The sequence below is a fragment of the Cyprinodon variegatus genome, unplaced genomic scaffold (assembly GCF_000732505.1).
Source record: "Cyprinodon variegatus isolate N-32 unplaced genomic scaffold, C_variegatus-1.0 Scaffold371, whole genome shotgun sequence".
Taxonomy (NCBI): Eukaryota; Metazoa; Chordata; class Actinopteri; order Cyprinodontiformes; family Cyprinodontidae; genus Cyprinodon; species Cyprinodon variegatus.
Window position 1 is genome coordinate 231,175 of NW_015150824.1, and position 16,592 is coordinate 247,766.

Here is a 16,592-nt window from a genome sequence, read left to right on the forward strand (position 1 = left end):
GTATTTTAATCATGTAAAGCACTTTGCATTGTCTTTGTACTGAATTGTGCTATACAAATAAATTTGCCTTGCCTTACCTTGCCTATTATGATGCAATCCACAGATCTGGCCTTTATGGAGGGATATCATAGCAAGCAACAACTGAAAGTAGGTGCTCCAATCCCCCAGCACACATCAATGCCATAGTAAAACATGGAGGTGGCAGTATCATCATATGGGGATGCTTTTCTTAATAATAGATAGATGCGAACGGTTTTACCTTATTCTATTCTGCTTCTTGTCTTCTACATCAAAGATAAATATCAGAAAGATAAATATTGTTGGATTAAAGTCAAGCTCAAAGCATGCTGAAGAGATACAGCGCATGACAACCAAGAGCCGTTAAATGGACACAAAGAAAGTAGGACAGGTTGGACACGTTGTTGCTGGGTCACAGTGTCAGCTAAGTTCAGCTTTAACAACTATCTCAGCTGCTGTTATTTTCTGCCTCGGTAGGAAATACAGAAATCATGAAACATTGTTTCTGAAAACCTTCTTTGAACTCCGCTAGGAGGTGGTTTCTAATGCCATTCATATTTCTCACAATGCATGTCAGCAGAGCCTTTTCATCATCAGCCACGGCACTATGCAGTGAGAACACACGCCGACAGCATTAAATCCACAGCAACAGCAGAAAGCAAAGTCAACACAGTATGCTGCAGGGAGAAAAGACTAAATTCTGCCACTTTTCCTATAAAATGTGACTTTGGTATGCAAGATTTCAGTCTTATATGAACCTGATGTAGGATAATAACATGAACTCCTTAAAACAAAAGAGAACTTAATTAAATAAGAACATATTTTACCTTCTATCAACTTTTTGTCTAGAAATATCTAAAGTTCAACTTCTTGCACTTGTTTGAAACAGTCACTCTTTACATCTGGATCTCATACTGATAGCATTTAGTGCAACCAGGTGACTCTTGTCAAATAATATGACTTTTTTTTTATCATTGTTGAAATAAGAGCAAGTATTTATCTAAAATGAAGTAATTTGACTTTATAAGATGAAGAAGGGGGGATGTGTTAGATTATTTTTTCATGTATCAGCGGGATCTATTGGTCAGGTTTGAGGTTTGCTTCTTAGAATGCTGGATATCCATCATATTGACACGGTTCATAGCGATCTGCCACTGTGAAGCAATCAGCTCCTTTTTCCCCCTTCTTTGTTACATTTATCGTGTTGCTTTGGTAATAATTACTTTGGTGATGTATAATAAAATCAATGGAGAAATTTTTTTTTTTCAATTCATGGTTAAAATTAACTCTCCTTCGATCGAAAATATAGTTTATCTAACTTTTTCTTGCCCTCGTGAAAAAAAGCTTTTATAAAGGAAAGGAAAAACATTCTGTTACCATCCTTACCAATCAAACCAAGGAAAACATGTGAAAATATATACTAGATATATCTTCAGCAAATGGCATATGTTTTTAAGCTTACTTGTTACAAATTAACAAAAAAACTTAATTCAGATATAATGGCTACCTGGAGGGAAAAAACGGAAAATGATAAAAGAGCAGCATATAAATGTATGCTATGGTGTTCTCGAACATCAAATATTGTTTTACAAACCTGATCTCTTACAAATTAAACCACATTTAAACAAATAGAATCACGTTTTTAAAAAGCTTTGAAGATTTTTGCTAAAAAACCACCGTTGTCGCATTCTTGAGACTTATAATCTCCTCAACTTAGAGAATTTGAACACCTTAAATTGGATGGTGTATGAAGCAGTCAATGGACTTGCACCACCGCCATTAAGGGGATTCATAAAACTGAAATCTTCTTCTGGCAAAGCCACTTGGTCTATGGTTAAAGGAGACTGAAGTGCCCTTTAGTCTGGAAAAGCAACCATCTCACTATCAGAGAATTTTAACACATTCAGGACTCAGTTAAAAAACTAGTGAAAATCAAATCAACAATGTGATCAATAGACCTTTCTAATCTCCTGTTGCATGGCTCAGCCAAAGGTCAGGATCGGGTGTTACTTTGGAAATATCTGTACATATTTATACTAATGTCTATGTTTAAAACTGTGTGACCTGCCTTTATAAATATGTAGCCTCAATTTTTTAATTTTCTATGTTTGTTTTATATATTTTTTTTTAGAATTGTTGTTGGTATTATACACCTTGCCCAGGGACAACAGTTGAAAGCTAGCTTCATAGCTAATACTGACAAATGTACAGAAATGTGACAAATTAACACATAAATAGAAATAATGTACATATTTGTATCAAAAACCTGGGGGGGGAAAGTACTTAAGAAGTTCAGAGACTTTTTTATGTGTTTTGCATGTAAGAGGGGAAAGTTCTGACTTTTTTAGAGTAGTGTTTTGTTAGATCTATTAAATATGGTTCTGTAGTACTTTCCTGCAATGCAGTTTAATGTTAACAGTGTTTATAACTGTAACTTACAAGAAAAACCACATAACCCCGCCTTCCAAATAAAAGGAGATTCAGGAATGTGTCCTTTAAGTCATTTTTCTGTTTTAGAGGATTTTCTTCTTTAAACACTGCTTTTTTTTAATGCTACGTTCAGACTGCAAGTGCTGGAAGCAGCAAAAAAGCTTCTGCTGCTTCATTTTTATGCTTGTTCACATTAAGGTCAGAAGCGGGTCAAGAGCATCTCTGATGTTCCTTCAGCGCGACCAGTAAAGTGTGTCCAGATGCGTCTGCTGCTTCTGCTGCTCCTGTGTTTAATGGCAGAGAGCGGCTTTGCTATATTTAATGTTATAAGTGGCTAAGCGTAGTTTTAATATGTTTTTAAGTGAGAAAGTCCACCTGAGAACTTCATTCAATTCGATTATGACCCTGTCTTAAAATATTATTTCGCTGTCTGAGCCGCTCAGACCCCTGCACAATGGCGGAGGGGTGTCACTGGAAATCCCCTTTAACGGCAGCCTCTGGCCCGGTCGCCCCTTCATGGTTTTCCACTAATGTTTGCAGCGACTGGAAGGGATTTTTCATGTATGTAATCCAAACTGCAGGCACCAGAACAATAAAATAAAACATATTTTGCCGGTAGGTTTCGACATTTTAAGTTAATTTAGGCATTAATAAACTGTTTCAGAGGAGTGATCACAATGATCTGCATCGGCAGCGCTGTGTCCGTCTCCCTGCCAGCTCCAAGATCAGCTTCTCTGATTGGTTGATGTGGCGCATCGAGCAGGAAAAGTTAAATTTTTCCAACTCCAGCAGCTGCTGTTTTTGCAGCGCATTCCGCACCTCAGATGCTCACAGGGTTATGAGGCGCTGCTTCAGCTGCTCAGACACGCTGTCCTTAATGTAGCATTAGAGTTGTATCTCTCAGCTTCCTCTATTGCTAAAAAGTGACAGAACAGGCACAAGGGCAGGAACATAGCAGGTTACCACATGAACACCGAGCATATATGCTAAAATCAATCAACACAGACAAATAATACCTTATGATTTTACCTAAAGGCTATTTCTGAAAATCAACCAAATAACCCAGGAAGAATATTGCAAATAACTAAATATAATGAGTTATTGTTTTTATTGGCTTTTTGAGCAGAACTGACCTGCAATCTGTTTCCCTTAATGTGGTTGTGAGTCTCGTCTCTATCCGTTTCTGTGAGTATCATTAAAAAAAGAAAAAAAACAACAACACTTGTGTCATTCATTCCCTATTTTTAAATCATGCAAATAAGTGATCCTGATACAGATAAAACAGTGGAAATGCAGAAAAACTGACTCATTCTTAGGCAGCGTCATGCTTTTGGGTATCTTTTGATGTGATTAGCATTTAGTCTACTTAATCTTATTAATGCTGCAATGTTTCTGCAAGGTGAATTGATGCACAATGATCTTTTTGATACCTAATTTTGAAATTAATGTACCTGTGGCATAAAAACTGATAAAAGTATAAATTAGCTACTTTAATGTGAAACGCACGTGTCATTTTGTGGATTAGTATCAATGCATCCTTTGAGTTGAAGCTTAATAATGATCATATCTACATATTTCTAGTGAAGAAATATGCAGGGATGAAATGAAGTATTTCAGTATTATGTGGTGCATCTACATCAGCTGCAACTTAATGTATAGTTTAAACAACCATGCAGAGGTATAATAAACTCACAGCTATGACTCCCTGCAGCATTTTAGAATACAGAATTCCTCCCTATGTTTAGATATATATTATTCTAGAAGCAACTCAGGCTAACATCCAGTTACATGGAAGAAGTAAAGCTAATTGTGCATCAACAGGTTGATATTCTGAGCTCACATAATGGTAGTCTTTACTCCACTTAAGCTTGTATGGCAATAATGGCTCGGCTGAGGAAACGGCACAAAGACAGGATGGTTCTTGTCCTTCTATTTCTTTTCTAATCAGAGATTCTTAGAACATGTTCTGATCTACAGTTATTTATTTATGTCAAGTTGACCTGATGTCATCTGTGTATTAATTTTTACAGAAATACAATTAAAATATATTCAAATTTTTAGCTGAGTATAAAGCAAAACAGCAATCGACCTTCATTGATATTTTAAAGAAAAATAGATCTGCTGCAAATAGAAGCCTATAAAAGCATGTTACAGGGTTTCATTATGTTTTGAGTTTTTGTCAGAAATTATCTAAAACTGCACAATTATTAAATATTCACTCAAATGTTTTGATTTTTTTGTACTGGTATTTCTTTTAACTTAAATTTAAACGGTACTTACAACATATTCTGACAATATTAGGCCAAGCTTCCCTCTTTTTTTTTTTTTTTTTTTGCTATAGAACCGTATTCAATAGCTATAACAAGAATATTTTGGACTTATACCCAAAAAATGCCAGTGTAAATGCAACCTTGATGATAGATGGATGTCAATGAACACATTTAAAAGTCGATACATCCAAAGGAAAACATGTCACCAGTTTGGCAGCTTTTTGTAGTTGAAAAGTGGATTCCAGGCTCCCTCTGCTGGGTTTTTCCTTTTCATAAAAACACAGAGGAGCAGCCTCACTTTATCTAAACGATTTTGCACTTTTTGGGTTGTTATAGTGAGAGAGTTTATTGTTTCCAGTAAATACATAATAGAGTTATTGAGGTTGCAATTTCTGAGTTTTGAATCTCATGCATAAACAAATAAAATTGTGTTTTTTTACCATTTACAAAGGTGAAAGTGTTCATTTTTTAACTAATCCACAAAGAGGAAAAAAATACTTTGATTAGGGAAAATAACTTTCTCTTTTTTAGATGTAAACCTCTGCATTTTAGAAAGCCAGAGAAAAAAAATACAAGAAAGTGCCACCCAAGCATTTAAGTAAATAGAAATAATTTAAATGATTAAAACTGACCAAAAAAAGGAAAAGTTTAATATATCTATATAAATGTAAACATGTGATTCCGGCTCCTGTTCCTTTTTTTAATCCCTGAGGTTTTAATTCTTTAAACAAATCCTAATGAGAAAAATACAAATGTAATTATATACTAACGATTGATTAAGGTAGTAAAGGAATTAATTCCCCAGACTTTTTATAAGCTCTGAGACTGATTTGTTTATACATCAATATGACTTACATACACATAATTCCTGTTTAAATGCTAAAAAAAAAAGCTAAAGTAGTCTTGCTCTTTATGAGTCATACAGACCACTCAAGGGGCTTTAACAAAAAGCCCCTTGAGTGGTCTGTATCACTTTCTCTATCACATTCAACAAGCCATATAGCGCATTTTCATATACTGATTAAAAGATTTGCACGAAAATTAGGGGTTAGATGCAACACATCTAGGTTTGATTAAATTTACTCTGGATTAATTAGGTGCATGTTTATGAACAACCATCTGAGCACTGGAGGCCTCTACCACCAAGTTTATGACTGTGAAGCTTTAAGTGTTTAGCACCAACGTAAAGTACTAATAACCCAGAGGTCAATAAAGGGTGATTAGAATATATAAAATGAATACATGTGCATATCAAATCTGCACAACCTGAAAAACAATGATGGCACAAGCAATAAATCTATCCTTTACACCACACTGCCATCTAGTGGCCATTTAGTGGTTTTACAGCCTCAGCCAGATCCCAGTCTGTTATAAACTCCTGGCAATCTGCTTTATCAATTACTTACATAAAGAAAATCACTGCATGGATATTATTGCATTGATTTTGTGAAAGAAATATTAAAGTTAGAAAAAAACAAAAAAACTCTATGAACACACTAAACGATTTATTCATCTGTTTCAGTCAATTTAAATAAGAAGCATGATCAAAAACAGCTATGATGTCATAGCCCTATGATAGAGGAGTAACTCAGTTTTCATCAAATTGGATGGGAAATTATAAAGATGACATGAAGTTTCTGCTCTTTAATTAATATGGATGAACACCTTGGCAGATCAACACTAAAAGGAAAAAAATTAAATGTTTCATGTGCCTGACCACAAACACAGTTTAAGAATAATGCAAACCTGGTTAAGTATGACGGAAATTATTCATGTGTCCGAAAACCTCCCAGTTTTCACAGTAAACAGAACCACATCTATTGGGAATTTTACCAAAAAACAGACACAGGTGCATCTGCTTTTGATTCATTTATCACACTAAGCTAAATACTGCAAAAAAGATTAACCTAAATCCTGTTTTTATCATGAGACAGTAAAACTCTTTTGATTAGCAAAGGGGAATAACTGCATTATATTTTTCAGTAATTAATAACTCATTATTTTAACAATACTTACAATTTAACTACAGCTACAACTATTAAGAAGTGACTTTCCATAATTGCACACTGGTTTGGTATAATTCTTTAGTAAAGGGGAAAGTAGGGTTAATGAGATGATTAACACCAATTAGTAGAAAGTCATGCAAATCCAATGATAGCTCTCAGAAAATCGAAGTATCAGAAGTATCCTCTATATTTTATGCTTTTTGAAGTGAAAGTTTACAATACTCCTGTCAACTGCAAATGTTAGTAAAGAAGACTATGTCTGTTACAAGTAGCTCATACCTAATGCAACAGCTCCCATCATCTCACCCTTGTGCACTAGTCGGCAGCCTGAGCCCATGATATACACAAAAATTGTAGACAATGTTTCCAGATATCTTGTCGTCGTAATTAACATTTATCACTTAATATTTCACTATCAAACTCAGTGGATAGTAAAAGTTCCAATAACAGGTAAGTCATCCAAATGTATTGAGATTTTGCATCAAAAAACAATTACTCAGTATTTGAGCAGCTTATAACTTTAAATAGTTACTTTTTCAAATGTAGTATGTTCTTAGTTTAGGTTCCTTTTGGATTGAAGTACTGCTTCAATCAGTGTGGTATGGAGGCCATGAGCATTAGAAGACCAGGCTGCTTTCATATTAGCCTTCATGTCATCTGCATGGCTGTTTTGATACCTGGAGCAGTGTGTGGATGTGTGAAAAAAAGGAAAACAGCATCTTGACTTCAGAAAACACAATGGACCAACACCAGCTGATCCCGTTTAATCACAGACGGGAAACTTCACCTTGGAATTTGAGCAGCTTGGATTTCACCAACGTTATTTTCGTTTTAAAAGTGGACTTGGAGCTGATGTGCTTCATTGATGCTTTAGTGGCTCTTGACAGCATCTAAGGAGTCCATTTATTTTTTCTCCCCAATGTTAGATGTACTTTAGTTTACAATCTTCTAAAGAGGTGATGGTCAAAGTCTGTCATTGAGGGCTGGGGTCCTACATATTTTAAAAGGTTTTCTTCCATAATCAACCTTATTCACATTAGTGCAGTTTAAAAAAACACTGAACACAGCCATCAATGGCAATCAGATGTGCTGAAGTACATAAAGATGCAGGATACTGACACCACAAAGCCTGACTTTTAAAACCCCGCCTCTAAAGGCTGCAGTTACCTCTGTTATTGGTGGATTTTTTTTTTAACACACTTTTTCCTTCCACTCAGCTTTTATATGAATGCCTATTCATAGAGTGAATCGTTTCTTTAGCGGTGAGCTTTTATGGCTGACCCTCCTTGCAGAAGAAGTCAATAACTGTTTAGGACATCTGTCCAGCCAACAATTACATCTTCTACTGAGCAAGAATGAGAAACCATTTAGAGCCTCAAGAAACCTTAACAGGTGTTTTCAGTTTATAAGCTGCTGGTTAGCTTTTTCCCACCAATTCAATGCTTTAATCACATAAACCTTTACATGTCATATTCCAAGTTTCTGAGACAGAATGAGGCGTTTATTGTCTGTAAGTCATAATCATCCACATAACAATAAATCAGGGTTTGAAATGTTGACTTTTTTATTAGTAAATCTGTGTGAGTTTGACTTTCTGTCATGATCGACAAAAAATCTTATAGTTTTTCAAAATATTGTACTTCTTTCAGATAAACCTTTATAAAGCTGCAATAATGTGGTTCATGTATACATATCTTTGAACTAAATGGTAAACCCTCTTTTGGTTCCATTTTAAGTTTTTACTCTTTTTGGATAGGTGCCTATCTGCATCCAACATCTAACATTCGACACCTCTTGTCCAAAGACATCTCCAGATCAACACATGGATTTTCTGTTAGATTTAAATTCTGGCCAGATAAAAATGTTTTAAACTCTAAAAAAAATATTAAAAGAGAGTAATCCTAGACCTTGATGCTCCCACCGACCAATGTCATTGCTGGTATTGTAACAAACTGTTTATCAAACCATAACAAAATCTCATAAAAACAAGGGAATTTATCAAGGCTTTTATTGTTTTCTCTAGAATGAAAAGCAACTGTCTCTCAACCCTACTCTATAGTCCAGGCATTTTAAGAATATTCGATCCTGTTGTCATACACAGAACTCAACCAGTACCAACCTAAAACAACTGTAGCACTTCAGGCTCTCATCAGACTCTTTGCTATATCCCATTATTTCATTACAGTATCTAATTCTCATAAGGATATTGTTGTCTCAAATAACTGTCCTCACTGTTCATCTATGTTTTAAATCATACCGGATTGTAGGGAGCTCAATCCTATCTTCCACAGTCAATGGACAAAATTCCTAATTATTACAAGGCAAGACGGAGACATATGGGACAAGCATTCAAGTTGAGAGCAATCAATACAACAATCTCATTATATGGAAGGGTCAAAAAAGAACAATTAAAGTCCACAGACAAAGGTAACAAACAGTAGTCACTACGCAACTGCTTAATGCCACATTTGTCGTCTGCATGAATGCTATGTCCATGATTAATGCTTGTACGAATAAGAGTACTGGTTTCTTGCCCTTTATCCAGGTCGAGGGGCAGCAGTCTCAGCAGAGATTCCCAGACTTCCCTCTACCCAGACACCACTTTTTTGCTGGGGGAAACCCAAAGGCTCACCTGCCATTCCTTCCATTGTATCCTGGGTCATATCCATTAGGACATGCCTGGAACACCACCAGAGGAAGGCCTCCAGGGGGCAGCTGAAAAAGATGTCTGAGCCATGCCAGTTGGCTCCTCTTGATGTGGAGAAGAAGTAGCTTTACTCAGAGCCTCTCCCACATAACCAAGCTCCTCACCCTACAAATGGTAAACGGTCTGTACATATATAGCACTTTTTTAAGTCAGGAGACTTGACCAAAGTGCTTTACACTAGGTTCAATCATTCACGCTTACACTCACACACTGATGGTGGCAAGCTACATCGTAGCTACAGCTGCATTGGGGCGAGGCTGCCGTACACCGTCACCACAGGCCCTCTGAACACCATCAATGCAGGTCAAGTGACTTGCCCCATGACACTACATTGAAAGCCGTAGCTGTAAGGAAAACTCCTGCATCTGACGACACGGTGGCCCCATACAGGGGAGTGCCCAGCCACCTGGCAGAGAAGGCTCATTTCAAAGGCCTGTATCCAGGGTCTCGTTCTTTCAGCAATGATCCAGGGTTCATGACCTGGGTGAGGTTAGATACGTAGACCGACTGGTAAATCCCGAGCTTTGCCTTCTCATTCAGCTTTCTCTCTGTTTTTTTACCACAATAGACTGTTGCAGCTTCTGAATTATAGCAGTAGCCGCCCCAATCCATCTATCAATCTCCTGCTCCATTCACCCCTCACTTGTGGGCGGTGTCACAAGATAGTTGAACTCCACTTCTTGAGGGAGCAACATCTCTCAGACATGACAACAGATTATGACAGAAATTGTAATCTTACTCAGATCAGATAATTTAGTTAACATTACAAATGGCAGCTTAAACCAACCGGGCTTGCTTCGCGTTTATACGACCCCGAATCCCAGTTAAAGAAGTATTTTATACCTGTGTTTTTCAATCCTGGTCCTTAAGGCAACTGCTCTGCATGTTTTGGATGTTTTTGAGGTTCAGCAAATCTGATTCAGATGATTGCAGTTCAGCAAAGCCTGACAATCTGCTATAAATTGATAACAGGTGTGTGAAAGCAGGGAAACATCTAAAACAAGCAGGGCAGTGTGCCTTGAGGACCAGGATTGAAAAACACTGTTTTATACAACTCCAGTAGGCCACATCATCACATCATTACATCATACACGTTTGTAAATAAGGAGATATCCATCTACTTGGGAAAACAGTTTTGACTCGTAACAGGCAGGGATGATCAAGGTTTAACAGACTCACACATAATCCTTAATTAAAAATAATCCTAACAGTAGGAAGTAGCCAGAAGAACCATGTCATGTGCAAAACCCAGAGTTTATGCCAGGAATAGAGGCAAAATTTCTGCCCTGCTTGTACAGAGACCGGATGGCCCGTACAACTAAGGTGCCTCCCCCCCACAGGTCACATGTCTTCTCCAAGTCCACATGCAACTCCACACGATGTTAAAGAGGTGCATCAGCCATACCAGCCCAATAACATCCAGAGACCTAAGAGACTGATATCAGTCTCCAAAGACTTGCCACCATGGAGTTTTATTGACTACCTCGGTGACTTCAGCCTAGGTGATGTGTGAAACCAGCCCCGAGCATCTTGCTCTTCTTCTGCCATGTAATGTGAGTCAGCTGGGTCTAAGATCTAAAGAGAAGCGTCATCTCCTGGTCAGATCCTGTAATTCAGTGAAAGGGTGGAGTCAGAGTACAAAAATACGCAAGAGGGGGTCACTCCAGTGGCTTGAAGTTGGAGGAGATGTTGCTGGGAGTTGATGGGAAATGGGCTGTCATTCGGCAGGCATTTGACTGGGAAGGACCAATTTATATGGCTGCTACTGTACCAGACGCATCCATGGCTGCGAATATAGGATCAGGCAGGTGCAGGGTTGTAGATGAATAAATAAAAAAATAATCCGTACAGCCTCAACTGTTTATAATATTTTGTGCTTAAATTGAAACATGCCACACAAGCAGAAGTCTATAAATCGGATAGGCTAGCTGGAGCCTGTATGGAAAGCCAAAAATGCCATATATGCAATACATTAAAAAGTGGCAAGGTTTCTATTTGTAAATGAAAAAAAAATTCATGTTGGGTGCATTTTTATTTTATTTTGATTTTCCCCTACATTGACCACAAGCATGTACATGTTTCAGTTACTGCTCTCTATTTATTCACTGGATTGCTGATAGCCCGTTGGTAGTACGGGATTGAAGTGAAGCCACCAGCCACCATATTGGTACTCCCTTGTTAGACTGGTCGCAATGTAAACAATATGTTTACATATTCAGGGGGACCTAAGACTTTTCAAATAAAGAATAATTCATCGCTTTGACAAAGATTTGCTGTTTCATAGCATAAGAAGATTACTTTAAATAAAATAGGCACATCACATTGCATAGTCATCATGAAATAAATAAAGTCTCTAAATCATGTAATATAACACATTATACTAATCCATCACAATAAAAAATGTGTTAATGTAGCATAATAATACTGTAGTACCAAAATGATTGAGTTGCTTTTTTCCGTCAATATGACATGGAATATGTATTTGAGCACATGACTTTTTCAATACAAAAAACACTACAAAAACGACAGCGTCATCCGCTTGTTAATGAATTACTACGTTGACATTTCACAGTGAATTAATTTCTATTTACTCTACTTTCTATTTTATTACGTTAGACACGTCAATGGCTAATTTAGCCAATATCTTCGAGTTGGTCCGAGATAACCAGACTAATGTTACGCTACATACAGTACTATACTATAGGATACATTGGCATACATGTTGATTTTCAATTGGTTAGTACATCCACTGACTTCCCACAGCCGGCAAACTGCCTGTTTTTGAAGCCAAATGCTACACATGTAGGATTTTTATTGCATGTCTCTGACTCTGAGTGGAGAGTAGCAGCATGGTAGACGGGAGCTTCACTTTTCTCAGGGAATCCATTGAATAAATATGGTGGTTTCACTCCAGGGTGTCAGTTTTTTCATTATCTTGAAACCTTGTTTGTCCGGAGTCCATTCCTACAGACCTTTACTGTAACCTTTGTTTGGAAAAGTGCTTACTTCTACCTAATAGATGTGCTAGTTTCTCTTTCGTTTTTTGTGGGAACAAACCCATATTAATCATATTACTACCACTTAAAGGGCTGGAGTGAGAAAAAATTGTCTCTTAGTCTTTAAATGTTACGGGACAAAAATTGAGAACCTCTTTGAGGCACAGCATACCTCAGAGTTTAACAAAATATTAGGACTGGGACTGCAACATGTCAATTTTAAGTAATCATTTAATTGTTAAGATTTTTACAGGTTAAAAAGAAATAATACAATTAAATGCTTTTTGTAAATATACATATTAGATTCAGAACCTTTTTATTCGCCGTTTCTTAAACACCCGGAAAACTGACTCTTGACTACTGGAAGTAATCAAGCTCAAAAACCCTCTCAGTGAAACTTATGCTGCAGCAGCACAAACGTTCGCGAAGCTAACGTCACGTTCAGTCGGCCAGCATCGTTTCAGATGACGAGCTTCAGAGCCATCATAAGTAAGTCCGAAAGAATAAACAACTCCCCTGAAAAAATGTGTTGCAACATGGATTATTTGTCTTAGGAAACGGCTTAAGAACAAAAGTGGTCCATGTGGTATACATGTTTAAATGTAATAAATGATGCTGGGGCCATAAGAGAACAGAAAAAAAGAACCCGGAAAATGACTTCATAGTTAACTGTCCTCATCACAGTATTCAGCAGTAGTATCACAGTTATATATTCCCTCATCATTTTGGTTATTGACGTAGATTGTAAAAAAAAAAAAACAATGTCTTAATTTAACTTGTTTGTATCCTAAAAAGAAAAAAAAAGTCTATATAATAAATGTCTTCTGTTTTTCTACTTTATAGCCACTCCAACTGCCTTACTTCTCTCGCCTGCAGTGTGCTTTAGAAAAATAAGAGCATAGCTGGTGAACAATAAAGGCAATGACATAATTTAGGGACTTTTAGAGCAGCCTTAAAGCTCCTTACTGAGGAACTGCCAGCTATGCATAGAAGCCTAGAACATGCATAGAAGCCTAGACATTATCTAAGACAAAGAGTATGTTGTACCTGCCGAGTTTATTGCATCGCTGTTAATACTCACTTTTAAGGCAAATTTGGAGTACTTAAAGAACAATAAGGTCAGAGCAGAAACAAAAAGCAGGCCTGGCATGCACTAAATGACGGGTTCACCTGGTTAAAAGATTTAAAATATAAGGTTATACATTTACTGTTCTACATGTGTTTAATGAGCTCATCAGTTTTTGCTCCCTGCTCTGTACTGTAACAACGCTTTGGCTTAAAGAGCCAAATGGATTTTATTAACAACATTTATTGCAAAATTTCTCTTGCCACATTTCCCATTACAATTCATACATCCATTACATTTCATCTCCAACAAATCAATGCAGTTTGACTCTGCAACAATCATTTATTCAGCAATAGCTGTTTTAATCACTAATAGTTTTATGATAAAAAGTCCAAATCCTGCTATAACCACAAGATGCATGTTGATTTGCATTTAAAATCAAGCTTTTCAGGATTTTTTTAGCTGTAATTTAGTCACCTCTGTATTTTTTTTATTATTATTTATAATTTAAATGGTTTCAAAAAATTATTGTATACCTATTTCAAATTTTTATATTTTTGTTATCTATTTTTTTTTTTTTTTGTTTAAAATGATTTTAAAGGTTTTTCACCAATTATGATTAATTCCTGGTGTTATTCTTCATTATTTTTGTTGTTTTTAATTATAAAAAAATTTTTCTACAATTTTTGCACATTCTTAATTTTCCTACTGTTTCTATTTAGATTTTTTCATATATTCTTGCATTGGTTATATGTTTAATATACACACAGATAAAATCTATAATAGATAAAATAGATCTAATTCAAAATCCTAAGCAAGGCTGTATATATATAATTTAGACATGCATATTCACCTTACTTAGGATTACATTCACAAATATTTTTGTGGATTAGATTCACTTTTTTTTCAGTCAAACTATTTTTAAGATAAAATAAGAGTCATCTCAAAGTGCTACTGTACCTTTTCGCCTAGCATCTTCCAAAAGAGGAAAGTTTTCAGAAACTTTCACTTAGAGGATTTCCAGTTGCAGGCGTTGAGGTTTGAAGTTTCATTTGTTGCTTGATGGTGGGAACATACAGAAAAAAATATATATATACTTCCGAGGTGAAGTGTAGCATACTTCTGAGAATCTCGCAATCTCGTGTAGCATACTTTTCTTTTTTATTTCCAGTGTTTTCATAGGACAAATGTTTTTTTTATAAATGTAGTTTGCTTCGATAGAGAATCAGATGTTGCAACCAAAATATCAACCAAATGCATCCTGTTTATTATTAATTTCCTTTAACTCACCTAGCAAGAAGAAAAAAAGACATAATCCAATCCGAAAAAAAAATCTATGCATTTCACCTGCAGAAATGAAAAATCCCACAGCAAGGAGAGAAAAAGTTGCAAAGCAGAGCAGGTGAGGTGAGGAGTTGAGCATCCTGCCGTCTCTCAGTGAGGAAGATACATTGAAAGTCAGCCTCTCTGCCTCCTTTTATCCTCCCTCTTTCTCTCTTCCCCTGCTGCCTCACTTTGGCTTTTACCCTGGCTTCAATGTGTGCGATTCCTGTGTGTGCAGTGAGGGACCTCTTTCAGAACAGCAGGAATATATTATAACCCAAACAAAAGGAGCCGGCTTATTGTTTATGAATTACCAGCCTTCCAAAGCCAACAAAGGCCCCTATTTTCATAGAAAACTCCATTTTCATTTCAGCTCCATTTGATTACCGGAGCAAAGAAAATAAAAAGGCCTCTCCGGTCGCAATGTCCAAAAGGGATTCATTTCTTCTTCTTTCTCTCATTCAGCTCCTCTGAAAAGGTTTCTTTATTGCTTTCTTTTCAGTCCCGACATCAAAATGGGCTTTTAGGAGTAAACCAATGAAAAAAAAAAAAAAAAATTATTGCTCGCCTGTTTTGTACAATAACCAGGGCAGGGGAAAGAGAGGAGTCCTGTTTTGTCTTTGTCATCTTTCTTTTGCTTTTCTTCTGCTCCTTTCTGCTACTGGAGAAGAAAATTGCAGAGGCTGAAAATGAGTGGCACAGCTTTGGAGGGAAGTGAAATGCATAAAGCAACAATACAAGTCAAGTATAAATTATCACCGACTAATGAAAACCACAGGGAAAGATAAAGTAAGGCAGGGGAGAGCTTTGAACTCATTGTCAGACATGTACGGTGTCTCACAAAAGTGAGTACACCTTTCGGATTTCTGTAAATATCTTTTCATTTAACAATTCTGACAATTCAATGTAACAAAGTCCCAATGCAGCTTGCATTAATTGTTAATTTGCCCTCCCCTTAAATTAGCCTAAAGCACACTAATGTTCTAACACATGGTGACAAAAGGAAAGTACATCCATAATCCAAATTTCGCCAAAGGCCAGCATTATTTTCAAGCAGTGCTTTAACTCTCATAGCCATGGAGTTCACAAGATCTCCATAGGTTCCCCTCCATCCCCGTGACAACATCACAGAGTGATGGAAATCTTCAATCCTTTGATTGATAGACATGATTTCTTTGACAGGGCATCCATCATCTTGTTTTGGACTGTTGTATCGTAAACCTCCTTTTGGCCCAGTTTCCCGGGGGAATATTATAGTTTATAGTAATATTATAGTTATATTATAACTAACTTGTAATATAACTAACTATAAGTTAGCTATATTTCTTTAATATAACTAACTTCAGCCTGTTTGACCAACCAATCACAGACCCGATTCAGTGGCGCATCAGATGTTTGTAAAGCGAGATTCTCAGGAGTGACAGTGGTGACAGCCAATCACACAAAGCGGTGGGCCAATCAGGAGGTTGTGGGCGGTCTAAACACAGGGAAGCGGGCTTGACATTGAGCTGCAGTTTTCCGCTTGGTCCTAGTGCGTGAAGAATTTTTGTGTACTGTATGGTAACATTGGTTTTGGACAGTAAAACGTGCTGTTGACCAGAACGGACCTTTGAAAAAATGCAGGGGACATGTCACCCCATCCCTCTCTCCAAAATTACATCCATGCCCAAAGCCTTGACACTCCCATCACCATGCTTGACTGTTGTTGTACTTCTAACCAGGTTGCCGTTTTTAAGTGAGGCACAATGCTTCCAGTGATGAGATGGTGTAATAGTG

At 36.8% G+C, this 16,592-nt stretch overlaps 1 long non-coding RNA gene across 1 annotated transcript in view; it reads right to left on the bottom strand.

Moving 5' to 3' along the window:
• Positions 1-14,975, bottom strand: part of LOC107092225 — an 82,723-nt gene extending 67,748 nt beyond the window's left edge. The window contains exons 1-2 of the long non-coding RNA XR_001481568.1: positions 14,784-14,975; positions 14,454-14,551 (exon numbers count right to left, since the gene is read on the bottom strand). This is a non-coding gene — a long non-coding RNA (uncharacterized LOC107092225). The remainder of the gene's footprint in view (positions 1-14,453; positions 14,552-14,783) is intronic.
• Positions 14,976-16,592: the final 1,617 nt, after the last annotated feature.